The sequence below is a fragment of the Thamnophis sirtalis genome, unplaced genomic scaffold (assembly GCF_051295495.1).
Source record: "Thamnophis sirtalis isolate CommonGarterSnake01/CBP01778 unplaced genomic scaffold, rThaSir2_p1.2 scaffold_9, whole genome shotgun sequence".
In the NCBI taxonomy this organism is placed as follows: domain Eukaryota; kingdom Metazoa; phylum Chordata; class Lepidosauria; order Squamata; family Natricidae; genus Thamnophis; species Thamnophis sirtalis.
In genome coordinates this window covers 2,481,627-2,497,347 of record NW_028261389.1, presented here as the reverse complement: position 1 = coordinate 2,497,347, position 15,721 = coordinate 2,481,627, and the positions used below count along the sequence as shown (strand labels likewise).

At 47.1% G+C, this 15,721-nt stretch overlaps 1 long non-coding RNA gene across 1 annotated transcript; it reads right to left on the bottom strand.

The window, feature by feature from the left end:
- Positions 1 to 10,550: 10,550 nt before the first annotated feature.
- LOC148043992 (uncharacterized) lies at positions 10,551 to 14,794 on the bottom strand. Its single transcript, XR_015697638.1, has 3 exons — positions 14,543 to 14,794; positions 13,636 to 13,823; positions 10,551 to 11,269 (listed from the first exon to the last, which is right to left on the bottom strand). It is a non-coding gene; the product is annotated as an uncharacterized LOC148043992 (long non-coding RNA).
- Positions 14,795 to 15,721: the final 927 nt, after the last annotated feature.

The window sequence follows — 15,721 nt, the reverse complement described above, 5'->3', positions numbered from 1 at the left end:
ACACAAATGACAGATGGCTGGAACATGTGAATTTGCCATTCTTCCATTCCAGCCTCTTCTTAAAAACCTCCAGGGATGGAGAACCCACAACTTCTGGAGGCAAGGAGTTCCACTGGTTAATTGTCCTCACTGTTAGCAAGTTTCTCCTTAGTTCTAAGTTGCTTCTCTCCTTGATTAGTTTCCGTCCGTTGCTCCTTGTCCTGCCTCCGGGTGCTTTGGAAAATAATTGACCCCCTCTTCTTTGGGGCAGCCCCTCCAATACTGCTTCACCCCACAAAACCGAACCCCAGGGCATCTGTGGGGTGTCCACTTCCCGGGGCCTGTTTTAATATACACCCTGAAGACACCTGATTCGGGCCTGCAAGTTTCTCCCTGCCAAGGCTGGCAGCTGCCGAAATGCAAGTCTTGGGTTGGATGCCGAGCCTCTCCCATTCAAACCCCGCCAGGAACCCGAGACCGTTCCGTGATAGTCAAACAAGGCTCAGTGCCACGAGTTCAGGTTACGCTGAGTAACCTTTCGCCTAGCTGGAAAATGAGAGGAGCAGATCAGTGGCCATGATTAATGGATGAGGCTTAGATGGATGCCAGCAGCCGGGAGGGAGGGGTGTCGCTGGGGAAGAGGAGGGGGGGGTCTTAGCCGTGCCATCTGGCCAGCTCAGGCCCCTTCCCCAAGTGTGGATCCCTGAACAGGCTCCGATTTAGACAAAAAGTTTCACAAAGTGGGATAAAAGTTCCTTCGGGTCGGTGTTTTTTTGACAAACACCTCCCTCCCCCCCCCCGCAATTTACGATGCAGGGAGTCCTCGAGATACAACCACAAGGGAGGACCAAATTTATGTTGCTGGGGGAGACCCTGGTGAAGTGAGCTTTGGCCCCCTTGTACGACTTTCCTTGCCACGCTTTTTTTTTCACACTTAATGACCGTCGCAGCACCCCCGTGAGTCACGTCATCGAAGTTCAGACCCCCAGCCAAGTACTGACTCGTACTTGTGACGGTTGAAATGTCCTGGGGTCATCGTGCGATCCCCTTTTGGGGCCTTCTGACAAGCAAAGTCCAAAGCCTCCTGCACTGGACACAGCATAGAGAGAACCATAGAGCTGGAAGGGGCCTGTGAGGCCATCCAGTCCACCCTCAGCTGCTTTTCGAGAGCAAGGTTCAAAATGAAGACTTCCTTGACAGATGGATGGAACATGTGAATTTGCGCTATTTCCCCCTCTCCCACACCTCTCTCTCTCCCTCTCCCCCTCTCTCTAATCTCTCTCTCTCTCTCTCTCTCTCTCTCTCTCTCTCTCTCTCTCTCTCTCTCTCTCTCTCTCCCTCTCCCCCTCTCTCTAATATCTCTCTATCTCTCTCTCTCTCTCTCTCTCTCTCTCTCTCTCTATATATATATATATATATATATATATATATATATATATATATATATATACACACACACACATACTATCTCTAATCTCTCATCTCTATCATCTCTCTCTTTCTTTCTCTCTCTCTCTGTCTCTATCTATTTATCTATCACACATCTCTTTCTCATCTTCCTTTTTTTTAAAAAAATTTATTTTATTTTATCAATTACATATATACATTCACAATTATATGATCTCATAACTGTTATTAATAATATGTATTTATAACAATTTTTCCCTACTGTTAACAATATACTTGAAGATTGCTTTTTTAACATCCCATAGATCCATCTTATCTTACAACGGTCCTACTTCTTCTTCCCTCCGTCCCTCTTTCCTTCCCTCGTTTCTTCTCTCCTACTCCCCTTCCTTCCCTCCCTCCTTCCCCTTCCCTCCTTCTCTCCTTCCCTACTTCCTTCTCTCCTTCCTTCCTTCCCTCCTTCCTTTCCCCCTTCCTTTCCTCCTTCCTTCCCCCCTTCTCTCCTACATTCCCTCCTTCCTTCCCTCCTTTCTTCTCTCCTTCTCTTCTTCCTTCCCTCCTTCCTTCCCTCCTTTCTTCTCTCCTTCTCTCCTTCCTTCCCTCCTTCCTTCCCTCCTTGCTTCCCTCCCTCCTTCCCTCCTTCCTACCCCCCTTTCTTCTCTTTCTCATCTTCCTTTAATCTCTATCTCCCTCTCCCCCTCTCTCTAATCTCTCTCTATATATATATACTATCTCTAATCTCTCATATCTCTCTATCATCTCTCTTTCTCTCTCTGTCTATTTATCTATCTATTTCTCATCTCTCTCTCACTCTATCTGTCTATCTATATATTATCTATCATTCTCTCATTTCTCTCTTTCATATCTCTTTCTCCCTCTGTCTATATCTATCTATCTGTCTGTCTGTCTATCCATCTATTTATTATCTATCATTCTTTCATCTCTCTCTTTCATCTCTGTCTGTCTATCTATATCTATCTATCTATCTATCTATCTATCTATCTATCTATCTATCTATCTATCTATCTACCATTCTTTCAGATAGATAGATAGATAGACAGACAGATAGAAAGACAGACAGACAGATAGGTAGACATAGATATCTATCTATGTCTGTCTGTCTGCCTTTCTATCTGTCTATATATATTATCTATCATTCTTTCATCTCTCGCTCTTTCATATCTAGCTAACATATATATGTGTGTGTGTGTGTCTGTCTGTCTGTCTGTCATCTCTCTATCTCTCCTCTCTCTCTCCCCCCCTCCCTCTCTCTCTGGGAGATGTGATGCCACAGCCACCCAGCTGTCACCAAAGGAGATCAACATCTTAGCTTTCTCTCCTCCAGCTGATAGTCTTGCAATCGTGAAATATTTATCTCGCTTCGCTTTGCAGAGAGAGGCTGGGAGGCTCCCCGGGAGGAAGGAGTCAGATGGGATGAGGGGGACGGGCAGGAGACCCCAAAATGCAGCAGCTGAAATAACTTCACTCTGAGCTGCTCTGCTTAGCCGTCGAAAACTGGGAATTTCAAGAGAAACTTCCTAACAGAGGAGACACAGTAGCAGCCTTCCAATATTTGCGGGGCTGCCCCAAAGAAGAGGAGGGGGGTCAAGCTTTTCTCCAAAGGCAGGACAAGAAGCAATGGGTGGAAACCTATCAAGGAGAGAAGCAATCTAGAATTAAGGAGAAATTTCCTTACAGTGAGAACAATTAACCAGTGGAACTCCTTGCCTCCAGAAGTTGTGAAGGCTCCAACACTGGAAGTTTTTAAGAAGATGCTGGATAGCCATTTGTCTGAAATGGTATATAGGGTTTCCTGCGTGAGCAAGGGGTTGGGCTAGAAGACCTCCAAGGTCCCTTCCAACTCTGCTATTCCTATTCTTATCCAAAAAAGCAGAAGACTATAAATAGCCAAGCTATTCTCCAAAGCCGCTGAAGGCAGGACAAGAAACAAAGGATGGAAACTAACAAAGGAGAGAAGCAACTTAGAATTAAGGAGGGATTTCCTAACAGGGAGAACAATTAATCTCCTTCATTTGAATAAAAACGTTGAGTGGGGGGGGGGGGAGGAAAAGCACTACCATATTCTTAATTTTCATCCCCCCCAGCTCTTCTGCAAAGCTCTCCAACCCTAGAATCATCCTGGCATCACCAAGAAGACCCTGGTTTTGCCATATGTCCCCATCCTCTCCGCTTGGTGGGATGAGACCTCTCTGACATTCCCATCTTATCCACGCTGGCAGTTGAAGCCCCCCCTTCCCCAACCAGCTCCTCTCCCTTTAAAGCAAACCATGGCTTAGGAGAAAACCATAATCTGGAAGGCAGTCAATTCCCTGCCTCCCCCCCCCACCTCTTCCCTTCCCTGGCTCGATGCTTCCCCGGCGGCATCTGCCATCGGCCTCGCCAAGGGAGCAGGAAGCCGGAGGATTGCAGTAACATTATCCCAGAAAGAGGGGGGGAGGTCTTGCAGGGGTGGGAGTGAGGGTTGTGGGGGGGGTGAGGGGGCAGAGAATGCAACCTGCCGGATGTACAGCAAGGGATGAAGCTGTCCGTCATCTTCCTCCCAGCCCCTATTTTGAGGCTCCGGTCTAATTTCAGGAAGCAAAGAAATGGGAGAAAAATAATAACTTCGAATAATTTCCACTGCCTGGAATTGTTCCTCTGTACGGTGCGGTCCTCGACTTACGACCGTCACGGAGCCCAGAATTTCGATGTTGCGATGTGAGACTTTACGGCTTTTTCTCGCCACCGTCTTGCAGGCGGGTTGCAGAGGTGATCCTCGACGTACGACCGCCATTCAGCCCCAAATATTTGTTGCTAAGCGAGGCAAGGGTTAAGTGAGTTTTGCCCCGTTTAATGACCCTTCCTCGCCACAGTCGTTTAACGAATCTCTGCGGTTGTTAGATAAAACTGCAGTTGACGAGTTGGCTGTTAAGCGAATCTGGCTTCCCGCTTTGGTTTTGCATGTCGGACGGTCGCTAAAAGGGAATCACGTGACGAATCAGCGATGGTCGTAGCTACGAGTCAGTGGCCCAGCATCTGAATTTGGATCACATCATCGTAGGGGGAACGCTGCCGAGGTCGTAAGCGTGAAGAATGGTCTTGAGTCGCTTTTTTTCCCCAGGGCCGTTGTAACTTGGAATGGTCACTAAATGAATGGTCGTAAGTTGAGGACTACCTGTAGATGTGGGTTGGGATAGCAGTTTTCAGGATGGGCAAAATTGGGGAAATTTTGGGTTGTTTTAAGCAGGACACGAGGGGGGACACTGTGTTCGGGGCACTCTGCTCAGGAGAGCCTCCATGTATAGGAGCAGTCTATCAGGGGCTTAATAGGGGATGAAAAAGCCGCATTTCTGGAAAAAAAACACCGATGTTTCTATTTACTCTGTTTCTATTTCTGGGGATGGAGGGGGGGGAAAACCAGCCCTATTTTCCCAGCAGCCGGCTGCCTCTAAGTTTGACTCCTGGAGCCAAGAGACTAGTCCACATTGTCGGACCCAGGCGGTGGCTGCATTCTCTCCAAGTCTTTGTTATTGCGCAGTCTTCAGTACCAGGGTCAAAAGACCCTGGTAAAACCTGCTCCTTGGGTTCCCGTCTGCCGGGTGTGTCCATAAGAGGCAAAAAAGTCAAAATGGCAGCCACGGCCATATAACTGAACCCATTCCCCTTTTTGTAAAATGAATTGCAGTTAATCCTTGACTTACAATCATTCATTTAGTGACCAATGTTACAGGGACACTGAAAAAAAGTGACTTAGGACCGTTTCTCACACTTACGACGGTGTCGTAAGTGGCGTCCCTGTGATCATGTGATCAAAATTCAGGCAGTTGGGAACTGACTCATATTCATGACGGTCAAGAGTGTCCCAGGATCACGTCATCCCCTTCTGTCAAGCAGAAGTCAACAGGGAAGCCCAATTCACTCAACGACCGTGTTACTAACTTCTCAGCTGCGGGGATTCGCTTAACAACGGCGGCAAGGAAGGTGGTAAAATGGGGCAAAACTCACTTAACAGCTGCCTCGCTTAGCAACAGATATTTGGGGCTCAATTGCAGTCCTACGTTGAGGATTCCCTGTGCGACCCACCTGCAAGAATCTCAGACTTTATTTGATGTACCTTCCTTGCTATATAATAATGTTTCTTTTCAAGGAAAGGCAGAAGAAGAGGGGAGGGATAAAGAGGAGGAAGAGAAAGAAGAGAAGGGAAAGGAGGTGGGAAGAAAGAAGGAGAGAAGAAAGAGAAGAAACTGGGGGAGGAAGGAGGGAGGGAAGAGGAGAGGGAAAGAGGGAGGGAAAGAAAGAGAGAAGGAGAGTTGAAAGGAAGGAAGGAAGGAGGGAGGAAAGGAGGGAGATTAAGAAAAAAGAAGGAGGAGGGAAAGAGGAAGGGAAGGAGGGAAGGTATGTGAGAAGGAGGGGGGATCGAGGGAGGGAAAGGAGGGGGAAGGAAAGGAGGAAAGGAGAAAAGAAGAGGGAAAGAGGGAAGGAAAGAGGGAGGGAAAGAAAGAGAGAAGGAGAAAGAGAGAAGGAGAGTTGAAAGGAAGGAAGGAAGGAGGGAGGAAAGGAGGGAGATTAAGCGAAAAGGAAGGAGGAGGGAAAGAGGAAGGGAGGGAGGGAAGGTATGTGAGAAGGAGGGGGGGATCGAGGGAGGGAAAGGAGGGGGAAGGAAAGGAGGAAAGGAGAAAAGAAAGGAGGGAAGGCAGGGGAGAAGGAAGTAAGGGGGGAGGGAAGAAAAGGGTATGGAAAAGAAGAAATGAGGGAAGAGAAAAATAAAGAAAAAATAATAATGTTTCTTTTCCTTTGGAAAATACGAGGAATGAAATCAGATTAATTCCAAGAAGGGGAATATCCACTGTCCACTTCAGGCCTCCGTAGAACTGATTTCTGTTCATCTGATTGTCCAAGCCAGCTCAGAAAAATAGCAGAACTCAAGGACGATATAATTTGGAGCGGGAATAGAAATAGAAGGGGAATAAGTGAAATACATTTATTCAAATCCATGAAGACGGACAAGGAAGAATGGATGGAAAACTGATCCAGGAGAGATTCAACCCGGAAATAAGGAGAATTTTTCCTGACAGTGAGAACAATCAACCCATGGAACAGAAGTTGCCTTCAGAAGTTGTGGGAGCTTCATCCCTGGAGGCTTTCAAGAGGAGACTGCACTGCCCTCCATCAGAAAGGATGTAGGGTCTCCTATTTGCGGGTGTGTGTGTTGGGGTTGGACTAGATGACCTATAAGGTCCCTTCTGACTCTGTTAATCTGTTCTGTTCTGTTCTATTCTGTCCTGTCGTGTCCTCTCCTGTCCTATCCAATTCTAATGTTCTGTTCTGTTCTATTCTATATTTTATACAATATACAATAGCAGAGTTGAAAGGGACCTTGGAGGTCTTCTAGTCCAACCCCCCGCCTAGGCAGGAAACCCTATATACCGTTCCAGACAAATGGCTCTCCAACATCTTCGTAAAGACTTCCAGTGTTGGGGCATTCACAACTTCTGGAGGCAACTTCTGTTCCACTGATTCATTGTTCTCACTGTCAGGAAATTCCTCCTCAGTTCTAAGTTGCTTCTCTCCTTGATTAGTTTCCACCCATTGCTTCTTGTTCTGCCCTCAGGTGCCTTGGAGAATGCCTCCCTCCCTTGCTCCTTCCTTCCTTCCTTCCTTCCTTCCTTCCTTCCTTCCTTCCTTCCTTCCATCCATCCATCCATCCATCCATCCATCCATAGAATAAAATAGAATAGAATAACAGAGTTGGAAGGGACCTTGGAGGTCTTCTAGTCCAACCCCCTGCCTAGGCAGGAAACCCTATACCGTTTCAGACAAATGGCTTTCCAACATCTTCTTAAAGACTTCCAGTGTTGGGGCATTCACAACTTCTGGAGGCAACTTCTGTTCCACTGGTTGATTGTTCTCACTGTCAGGAAATTCCTCCTCAGTTCTAAGTTGCTTCTCTCCTTGATTAGTTTCCACCCATTGCTTCTTGTTCTGCTCTCAGGTGTTTTGGAGAATACCTTGACTATCATTCTGTTCTGTTCTATTTATTCTATTCCTGTTTCTATTCTATTTCTGTCCCATTCCATTCCGACCAGAGGTTTAGAATTGGAGCAAGCAGACAGATGGGCAGTTAACAAAATTGGAGATCTGAACATTTCAACCCTTCTCAATCTGCTTGTCAGAAGCAGAGAAAGAGGAAATGACAATATGGGGGCAGCAGAAGAGAAGAGGAAGAACGAAGACCTTCTGATAGGACTAGAACAGCCGTGGCAGAAGAAAGCACAGATAATCCCAAGAGTCTCATAGGCGCCTTGGGGCAACAACCTCAAAAACATCTGGAGCCCCACTTGGAACACCGATTGGCCAAATTCCCCATCGGTCAATTGCGGAAGGCAGCTAGGCTTGGAAGAGCTGACAACCTGCATACCTTTCATATGATTAAACAGGAACATCTGCCTGCCAGGTCCTTGGGAAGGACTCAAAATGCCAGATCCAGTGCAAACATCTGGCTGACAGCGCCACCAACCACAATATCAGCATTGACAAGATATCCCCACCAGTCAGTTGCAGAAGGCAGCTGGACTGGGAGCAGCTGGCATCTTGCAAGGATCCTTTTAACCCCATCAAACAACATCTGGCTATCCCGGGTATTTGGGGAGGGCTCGGTAGGTGGACCAAAGTGCCAAATCCGAACATCTGGCTGTGTGACTAACAACAACAACAACAACAACAATTCAGGAAACAGTGGCAAACGTATTTGCTACCCAGTCAAGTAAATACAGCCCATAGAAAGCTAGCTGGATACAAAGAGATTTCAGAATGACCTGGGGGGGGGGGGGAACCCATCATCGTCATAACAGGTTGTGTGAATCAGACCTCGCTCGACAAACCTGGGTTTACAGCCTTCTATCCAAACAACCCAAATTGCTTTAACCTTTGTTTAACCTTAACCTCGTTTACGCGGTTTTCAGCCAAAAGCAACGGTTGTTTGTGGATATCGTTCACGGAAAAATAATTTAAGCTAAATGTGGGAATCTTAAAAACATTCTGTACATACTCGGGGTTTACTTTGTTAATGGCAGCATCACCAGATCCAGAGGGATATCCTAATCCCTCTGTGTTTGTGTGTGTGTGTGTGTGTATGTGCGTACACAATTTTTTTCCCCTGAAAATCTTTGCTCTCGTTTAACTTACATTGCAATTGCAAACGTTAAAATTTCGAATTTTGAAATACAAGGAAAGAGAGCCTTGCTTTTTTACAAAGATCCTTAAACTACAGACTAAAAGATAATTTATCTTTTAATAATTCGAAAGGCTAAGCAATAATTTGAAGGATCATTTGAAGGATAAATGGATCCTTAGCCTCCAACAGATCAGTTAATTCTTGTCCCAGGTAAAATACATAGAAATCATAGAAGGCAACAACATTCTTAAAATATTTTATGGCTTGGTCACATTACATTTGATGATTTCAATGTGTTTTTAAAAATGTTTTTTTATGGATGCGAGGTGGACAGCAAATAAATGTAATAAATAAATAAACAAATGCATTGATTTTAAAAAAATAAATATAGAACGGAACGTGTTTTGTCTACAGAAATTCTCTTGTCTCTTGAAAAGGCGCCGAATTTTCCAGGTTTTTTTCTTTTTTTAAATGTAGGACTCCGTTTTGTTTCTCTTTCCGAAATTTAATCGTTTCTAAAATGTAAGTTCTGGAATTTAGTAAATAGGGTGAAGCATAACCTCACCCGGCGCTTCAATGCACACTAAAATATCCAGGTTTCGCGGCGTTCATCTTTATTGATGTCAGTATCCTAACTAGCCGAAACGTTCTGGTTTTCGAAGAGAAGGTCAGTTACACCCCCTCTTTGGAATCCCCCCCCAAAAAAGCTAATAGAAACGGACAGAAAAAAAAATACACCTCTTTACCTTGAAGTTTCGGCCTGAGTTTCTGCACGCCCCCCCACCTTCGCCTCCCCCCCTTCTTGGTGCATTTTCCTCCCGTTGCAATTTAAGCCTGCAAAGGAGAGGAGGGGGGGTTGCATTTCAGCTCAGGAGAACGGTGGGACCCCCACTCAGGTGGCTTTGGGAAGCACCTGAGACCCCCAAGGAGGGGGAAGAGGAGAGGGGCGTAGAAAGCCGGCGGTTTCCTCGCCAGTAAAGACCCCCGGGGGGGGACCCCCGGCTTTAATATCAGCTCAGAAACGTGGCTGGGGGAAGCGATGTGTTGTAACCGATGGCTGTTTCTTTCAGGGGGCGACCCAGCCCGGTGAGCTGTTTTCGCCCCGACTTTTCTTGCCTCTTTGCATCATAGGAACTGTTTTTATCTATTTTTTTTTCTTTCACGCACACCCCCTCCCCCCCAAAACACCTCGATGCCGTCCGGATTTTCATTTCTTCTCTTCCCTTGCCGGATTTTCTGCCAACGGGGGGGGGGGGGGGGGGGAACTAATTTTTTTAAAGGGAAGGGGAGAGAGAGAGAAAGAGAGGGGGGGAAAGAGAGCAAGAAAGAGAGAGAGAGAGAGAAGGAGAAAAGAGAGCGAGAAAGAGAGAGAAAGATAAAGAGAGGGGTGAAAGAGAGACGGGAAGAGAGAGGAAGAGAGAGAAAGATAAAGAGAGGAGTGAAAGAGAGATGGAAAGAGAGAGAAAGAGAAAGAAGAGAGAGGATTATTTAATTTTGTTTCATTTCATTTATTTTATATTTATTTCATTTCATTTATTTTATTTAGTATTTTTTTAGTATTTAGTATTTTATTAATATTTATAGGCCGCCCTTTTCCCCGCGGGGACTCAGGGCGGCTTACATAAAATATACTTATACTTATACTTATTTCATTTCAATTATATTATATTATTTCATTTCATTTGTTATATTTTATTTATATTTCGTTTCGTTTATTTTATTCTCTTTTATTGTATGCTCTATTTCACTTTATTCTCTATTATATTTGGGTTTATTTTATTTTATTGTATTCTCTATTTTATCTTATTCTCTGTTTCATTTTGTTTCATTTTATTTATTATTTTCATTTTATTTCTAGAGCCACCCAATTCCACGGAGGGACTCCAGGCGGCCTGATCATTCTAAAATTAGAACCCATTTTTTTTAAAACACACACACACACACACACACACACACACACACAGACACACGCGAAAGCAATAAAAACATCCACCAGGCACATAATATTTATTATTTGTCAAATGAACTCACGAAAATGAAATGGAACGAACATAATAATTAAAAACGCCCAAATTCCAGCCTCAACCTCCAGCTGTCCTGGCGGCCACCCTTGTATCCTCCACGAGACCACCGCGCGACCCTCTCTGCCTCTCCCGGGTCCAGCGGTTGGATGCAAAAGGTCCCATCCAGTCTCCACATCTGGCTGATTGAGGGTCTCACAAACCACCATCGCATCAAACGACGTTTTATACGGTGGCTAAACCGTTAAAAAGCTACAGCAAAATAATTATTTTTTATTTTAAAAGGTGCAAGGAAGGATCCCATTCCTTGCCAAATTCGTAAAAATTTCGTGCCGATGTACCTGAGACCCCGGGGGTCTTTAGGAAAAGGAGGAGAGAGATTTCCCCCACCCCAAATCCCTCAACAGCCGGGGACCCAGCTAGGAAGGATCTGGGGGGGCTGGGAGACGGATTGGAAATCCCACTCGCCCGCTTTCCCTCCAGCGGCCTGCTCAGCTTCCAGCAGGGCCCCCTCCCTCGCCCCCTCCCCAGGTCTGAAGCTTTTCCGCTTTAATCCTCCCCGCCAGGCCAGGCTTTTAGCAATCCGATCCCCCCTCCGGGGGGGAGGGGGAGGAAGGGGCGTCTTTCTCGGCCAAGTGATCCGACTGGTTTGGTCGTTTTTTATTCTGGTCGCCTCCTGGACGCGTTTCTATAGAAGTAAGAGAGAGGGAGGGAGGGAGAGAGAGAGAGAGAAAGATAAAAAGAGAGAGAGAGAAAGAAAGAGAAAAAAGAGAGGGAGGGAGAGGGAGAAAGAGAGAAAAAGAAAGAGAGAAAAAAGAGAGAGAAAGAAAGAGAAAAGAGAAAGGGGGAGGGAGAGAGAAAGAGAGTGAGAGAAAGAGAGAAAAAGAGAAAGAGAGAGAGAGAGAGGGAGGGAGAGAGATAGAGAAAGAGAAAGAGAGAGAAAGAAAGAAAGAAAGAGAAAAAAGAGAGGGAGGGAGAGGGAGAAAGAGAAAACAAGAAAGAGAAAAAAGAGAGAGAAAGAAAGAGAAAAGAGAAAGGGGGAGGGAGAGAGAAAGAGAGTGAGAGAAAGAGAGAAAAAGAGAAAGAGAGAGAGAGAGAGGGAGGGAGAGAGATAGAGAAAGAGAAAGAGAGAGAAAGAAAGAAAGAAAGAGAAAAAGAGAGGGAGGGAGAGGGAGAAAGAGAGAAAAAGAAAGAGAAAAAAGAGAGAGAAAGAAAGAGAAAAGAGAAAGGGGGAGGGAGAGAGAAAGAGAGTGAGAGAAAGAGAGAAAAAGAGAAAGAGAAAGAGAGAGAGTGGGTGAAAGAGAGAAAGAGAGAAAAAGAGAGAAAGAGAGAAAAAAGAGAGAGGGAGGTGGAAAGGGAGAGGGAGAAAGAGAAAGAAAGAGAAAGAGAGAGAGAGAATGTATTTAATTTTGTTTCATTTCATTTATTTTATATTCATTTCATTTCATTTATTTTATTTTATATTTATTTCATTTCAAATACATTATATTATTTCATTTCAAGTCATTATTATATTTTATTTATTTTCTATTTGGTTTCGTTTCGTTTATTTTATTCCCTTTTATTGTATTCTCTATTTTATTGTATTCTCCATTTTATCTCATTCTCTTATTTCATTTTGTTTATTTCCTTTTTGTTTATTAGTTTATTTCTAGAGCCGCCCAATTCTACCAAGGGACTCCCTTCTTGTTAAAAGACTGGCTCTTCTCCCATCCACCCACCCACCCCCTTGCAGATGCTGGTTTAAGAAAACCCTCCAAGACACGTGTGAAGCAGCCAACTTTACACAAGAAATGACAACTCGAGAGCTTTGAAATCCCAGACGTTAGAAACCTCAAAGAAAGGTTAATTAACACAGGGAAGCTTTATTAACATGGATAAGCCAATACTACTATTACTACGTGGTTGTTATTAATGTTATGAATGGCATTATTATTATGAGGGCTGCTATTTCTTAAGATTAAATGTACCCAGAAAAACGCATTCTTTATGTAGACATTGATTTTTTAATGGTTAATTTAAAAAAAAGTTTAAAAAAGAGAGAGATTGAAATCTATGGGTGCCTGAAGTCCCATTGAGGCCGACGGGGTCGGCTATAAATCGGGAGCGGAGTCATCGCGGGGGGGGGGCGCTGGATTTCCCGCGGTCAGTTCATTAAATCACGGTTTATTGGGGACGAACGAGGGTCCCGGAGGAGTACAAAATTTAATAAACTCGCAGGACACGTGTCTGTAGAAGCGGGGAGTCCCCAGTTCGCCCTCCTTTCCAAACAGCTATTTCTCCCCCCAGACCGCTCCCAGCACGTGTGAAAACACACACACAGACCTTTTCATATGGAGAACCCTGACTAAGCTTCCTTCGCCGGAGCGCAAAATCGAGAGGGGTGGTTGGGATTGCTATAATCCACTCATTTTTCCAAGGTAAGGAGGCTGACACGCATATGAGAAACCGCCCCCAACTAAAACACGTGTACGCTAAGCCGGTGGAGGAGGAAGCTAGCTTGGGCCCCGCTCTTCTTTTGAGGCCGGGGTGGGTCCGACCCACAACTAGCTGCCGGTTGTCACTGATGGAGAAATATAGTGCCTAGCTGGGAAGGAACACCCCCCCCCCCAAAAAAAATGTAGGTAATTGACGTATTTTATTTTTTTATTAGTCTTTTGTGCGTCAATATTTTGTGATGATCGAAAGACAGTATTGGAGAGGATCAGAAAATCGAAGTTGAAAGATTGGGGCGAAAAATTGAAGTTTCCTGGGTGCCACACGCCCCAAAAATCTTGAATAGCCCTTAAAAAAATATTGGGCGTTGACAATATTTCAATCTGTCAATTGCAAAATTGCTTGGATTCCCACAGATACTGTTATATTAAGACATCCTAAATTCTTGGGGGGGAAACTTACGTTGAAGGCAAAAACAGCTGGCAGCAGCTGTGATTTGACTTGGTGGTGAACAGAAAACATCCTAAAATAACCTCAAAGGCCACATCGGGTCGGAAACATCTGGCTGACTGGGCGAGCAGCCGTCCTAAGAACAGACCATTATTCGTGGTTATTCACCTGTGAGAAATCCCCTCGGAGAGGCCTGGGTTGTTGTGCGTGAATAAAATTTAACGATCCTGAAAAGCTCCTTAGAGACCCGATCTTGAAAGAGAGACCGGACAGTCATTCGTCTGGAATAGTATAGGATCTCCCGCTTGAGCAGGGGGTTGGACTAGATGACCTCCGAGGTCCCTTCCAGCTCCATTCTGATTGAAGATCGTCGTGTTAAAAAATAGAAAATTCGACTATAAACGGTTGTTCGATCAAGGGGCGGAGGAAACCTTCGCAAATGGAAAAACCACAACTCCCATCTCCCCCCCAAACCGCCCTAGATAGGTGAGCGGCTCTTGATCTTCCCCAAGCGGGCGCCCTCCAGGTGTGCATAGGAGGTATCTGGGTGCATCTGGAGGGCGCCCGCTTGGCGATGATCGCTTCTTCTGTCGCTTGAGCAAAGCAGGAAATTTTGGGGCGGGGGGGGAGCAGGTTGTACAGGCCCCGATGCAAGAATCGGGACAGAGACTAGACCCCCCTCCTCAAGGCTTTAAGGATGGGGCTGGGGGCGAGTGGAGGGGCGATCGGATGGGCTCCCCTTTATCCGCAGCCGGAGGGCGCCTGGTTGAAGTCATAGGCGCTGGGAGCTTTCCTTAAAGGGGGGCGGTCGATTCCCAGATGCCGCCCGCCATTTTCGCCCCCCCTCCTCACCGCTGGTTGGCTGGCCTTCCTCCTCCTCCTCCTCCTCGTTGGACAAAGGGAGGCGGCGGCGGGGAGGGGCGCCGGAGCCCCTTGGAAAATGTGCGGCGGGGGGCGCGTAAATTTTTAAAAAGGCCCCGCCCGGCCAGGAGGCCCCTTCCCCCCCTCCGTCCGTGCTCAGCCCGGCTAGGACACCGGATACCTGGCCGGCTCAGGTGTCGTCGGATCGCCTTACCTGGCGCGGGGCCGGCCACGCCAGCAGGTAAGTGGGCACCGAGATGGGCGCGGAGGAGGTGCCAGCCTAGCGCAGGCTGTATAAAGGGCGGCCGGGCCAGGATCGGAGCCAGCCCGCCGGACCTCACCGGGCCCAGGTAAGGCGGGCCGGGGGGCTGAGCCGGAACTCGGCCGGGCTCCCTGCCCGCCCCTCCCTTCCCTTCCTCTCCCTTCCCACCGGGCGCCTGGCTCCGCCTTCGCGCAGGTGCGCAACGTCTCCCCCCCTCCAGGTATTCCGTGCCTGGGGGAGCAATCCCGGGATGAGTCGGGGGGCTCTGCTCTTCCCCGAGGGCAGGGGAGATGGAGACCCCCCCTCACCTCAATTCCTGGCCGGGTCCTTTCCGCCCGAGGGAGGTGCGCAGGGTCTCCTCCCACAGGTGTTCCGTGCTGGGGGGGACAAACCTGGGATGAGTCGTGTGTGTGTGTGTGCTCGGCTGTTCCTCGCAGGCAGGGAGGGGGGACCCTTCCCCTCAATTCCTGCCCAGCCAGTAGTCCTGTTTTTTTCCCTGCCCCCCACCGTCCGGGAGCGCAGCGCCCTGGTCTAATCCTTCTCGGATTACGAGTTAGGATTAAAAAAAAAACCTCCTCGCAGGATTGATGTGGGTCTGGCTGCGTGGAATTGGGTGGGGATGCCCTGATTAGAAAGCGAGTGGGATGTACTCCTGGGGGGGAAGGTGGGTGGAAACCCTGCAAAGGCCGCGTTCCCACGACTCTCTGAACCCTAGAGAGCTCACACCCAGGTTACTTTCAAGTTCTGAAGACTCAGCCCAGCCACTAGTAGCAAATTCGGGTCAGAACATCCTGACGGGTTCATTGATGAAATTTGCACACCGCCCGACCGGCGGAGTTCTCCCAATAAACCCGTGGTTCGAAGTGCTGACCGTGAGAACGCGGTAGCGACTCGGGTCCAGATGTGGAGCAGACACCCCCCTCCCCCAGTAGCCTTTAATGGGTGGTCAGGGACCCCTGGATTTCAATCGCACGACAGAAATAGTCGCTTTCCTTCCTTTTTAACTGGAATAATACCAAAAGACCCCCCCTTCCCCTCCTTCTTAGGGAGGGTTCCGAAGCCCGCGGTCTTTATGGCCGCATTCCCACGACCCCTCTCAAAGCTTGGTTAATGTTGACCTTGGTTAGTTCC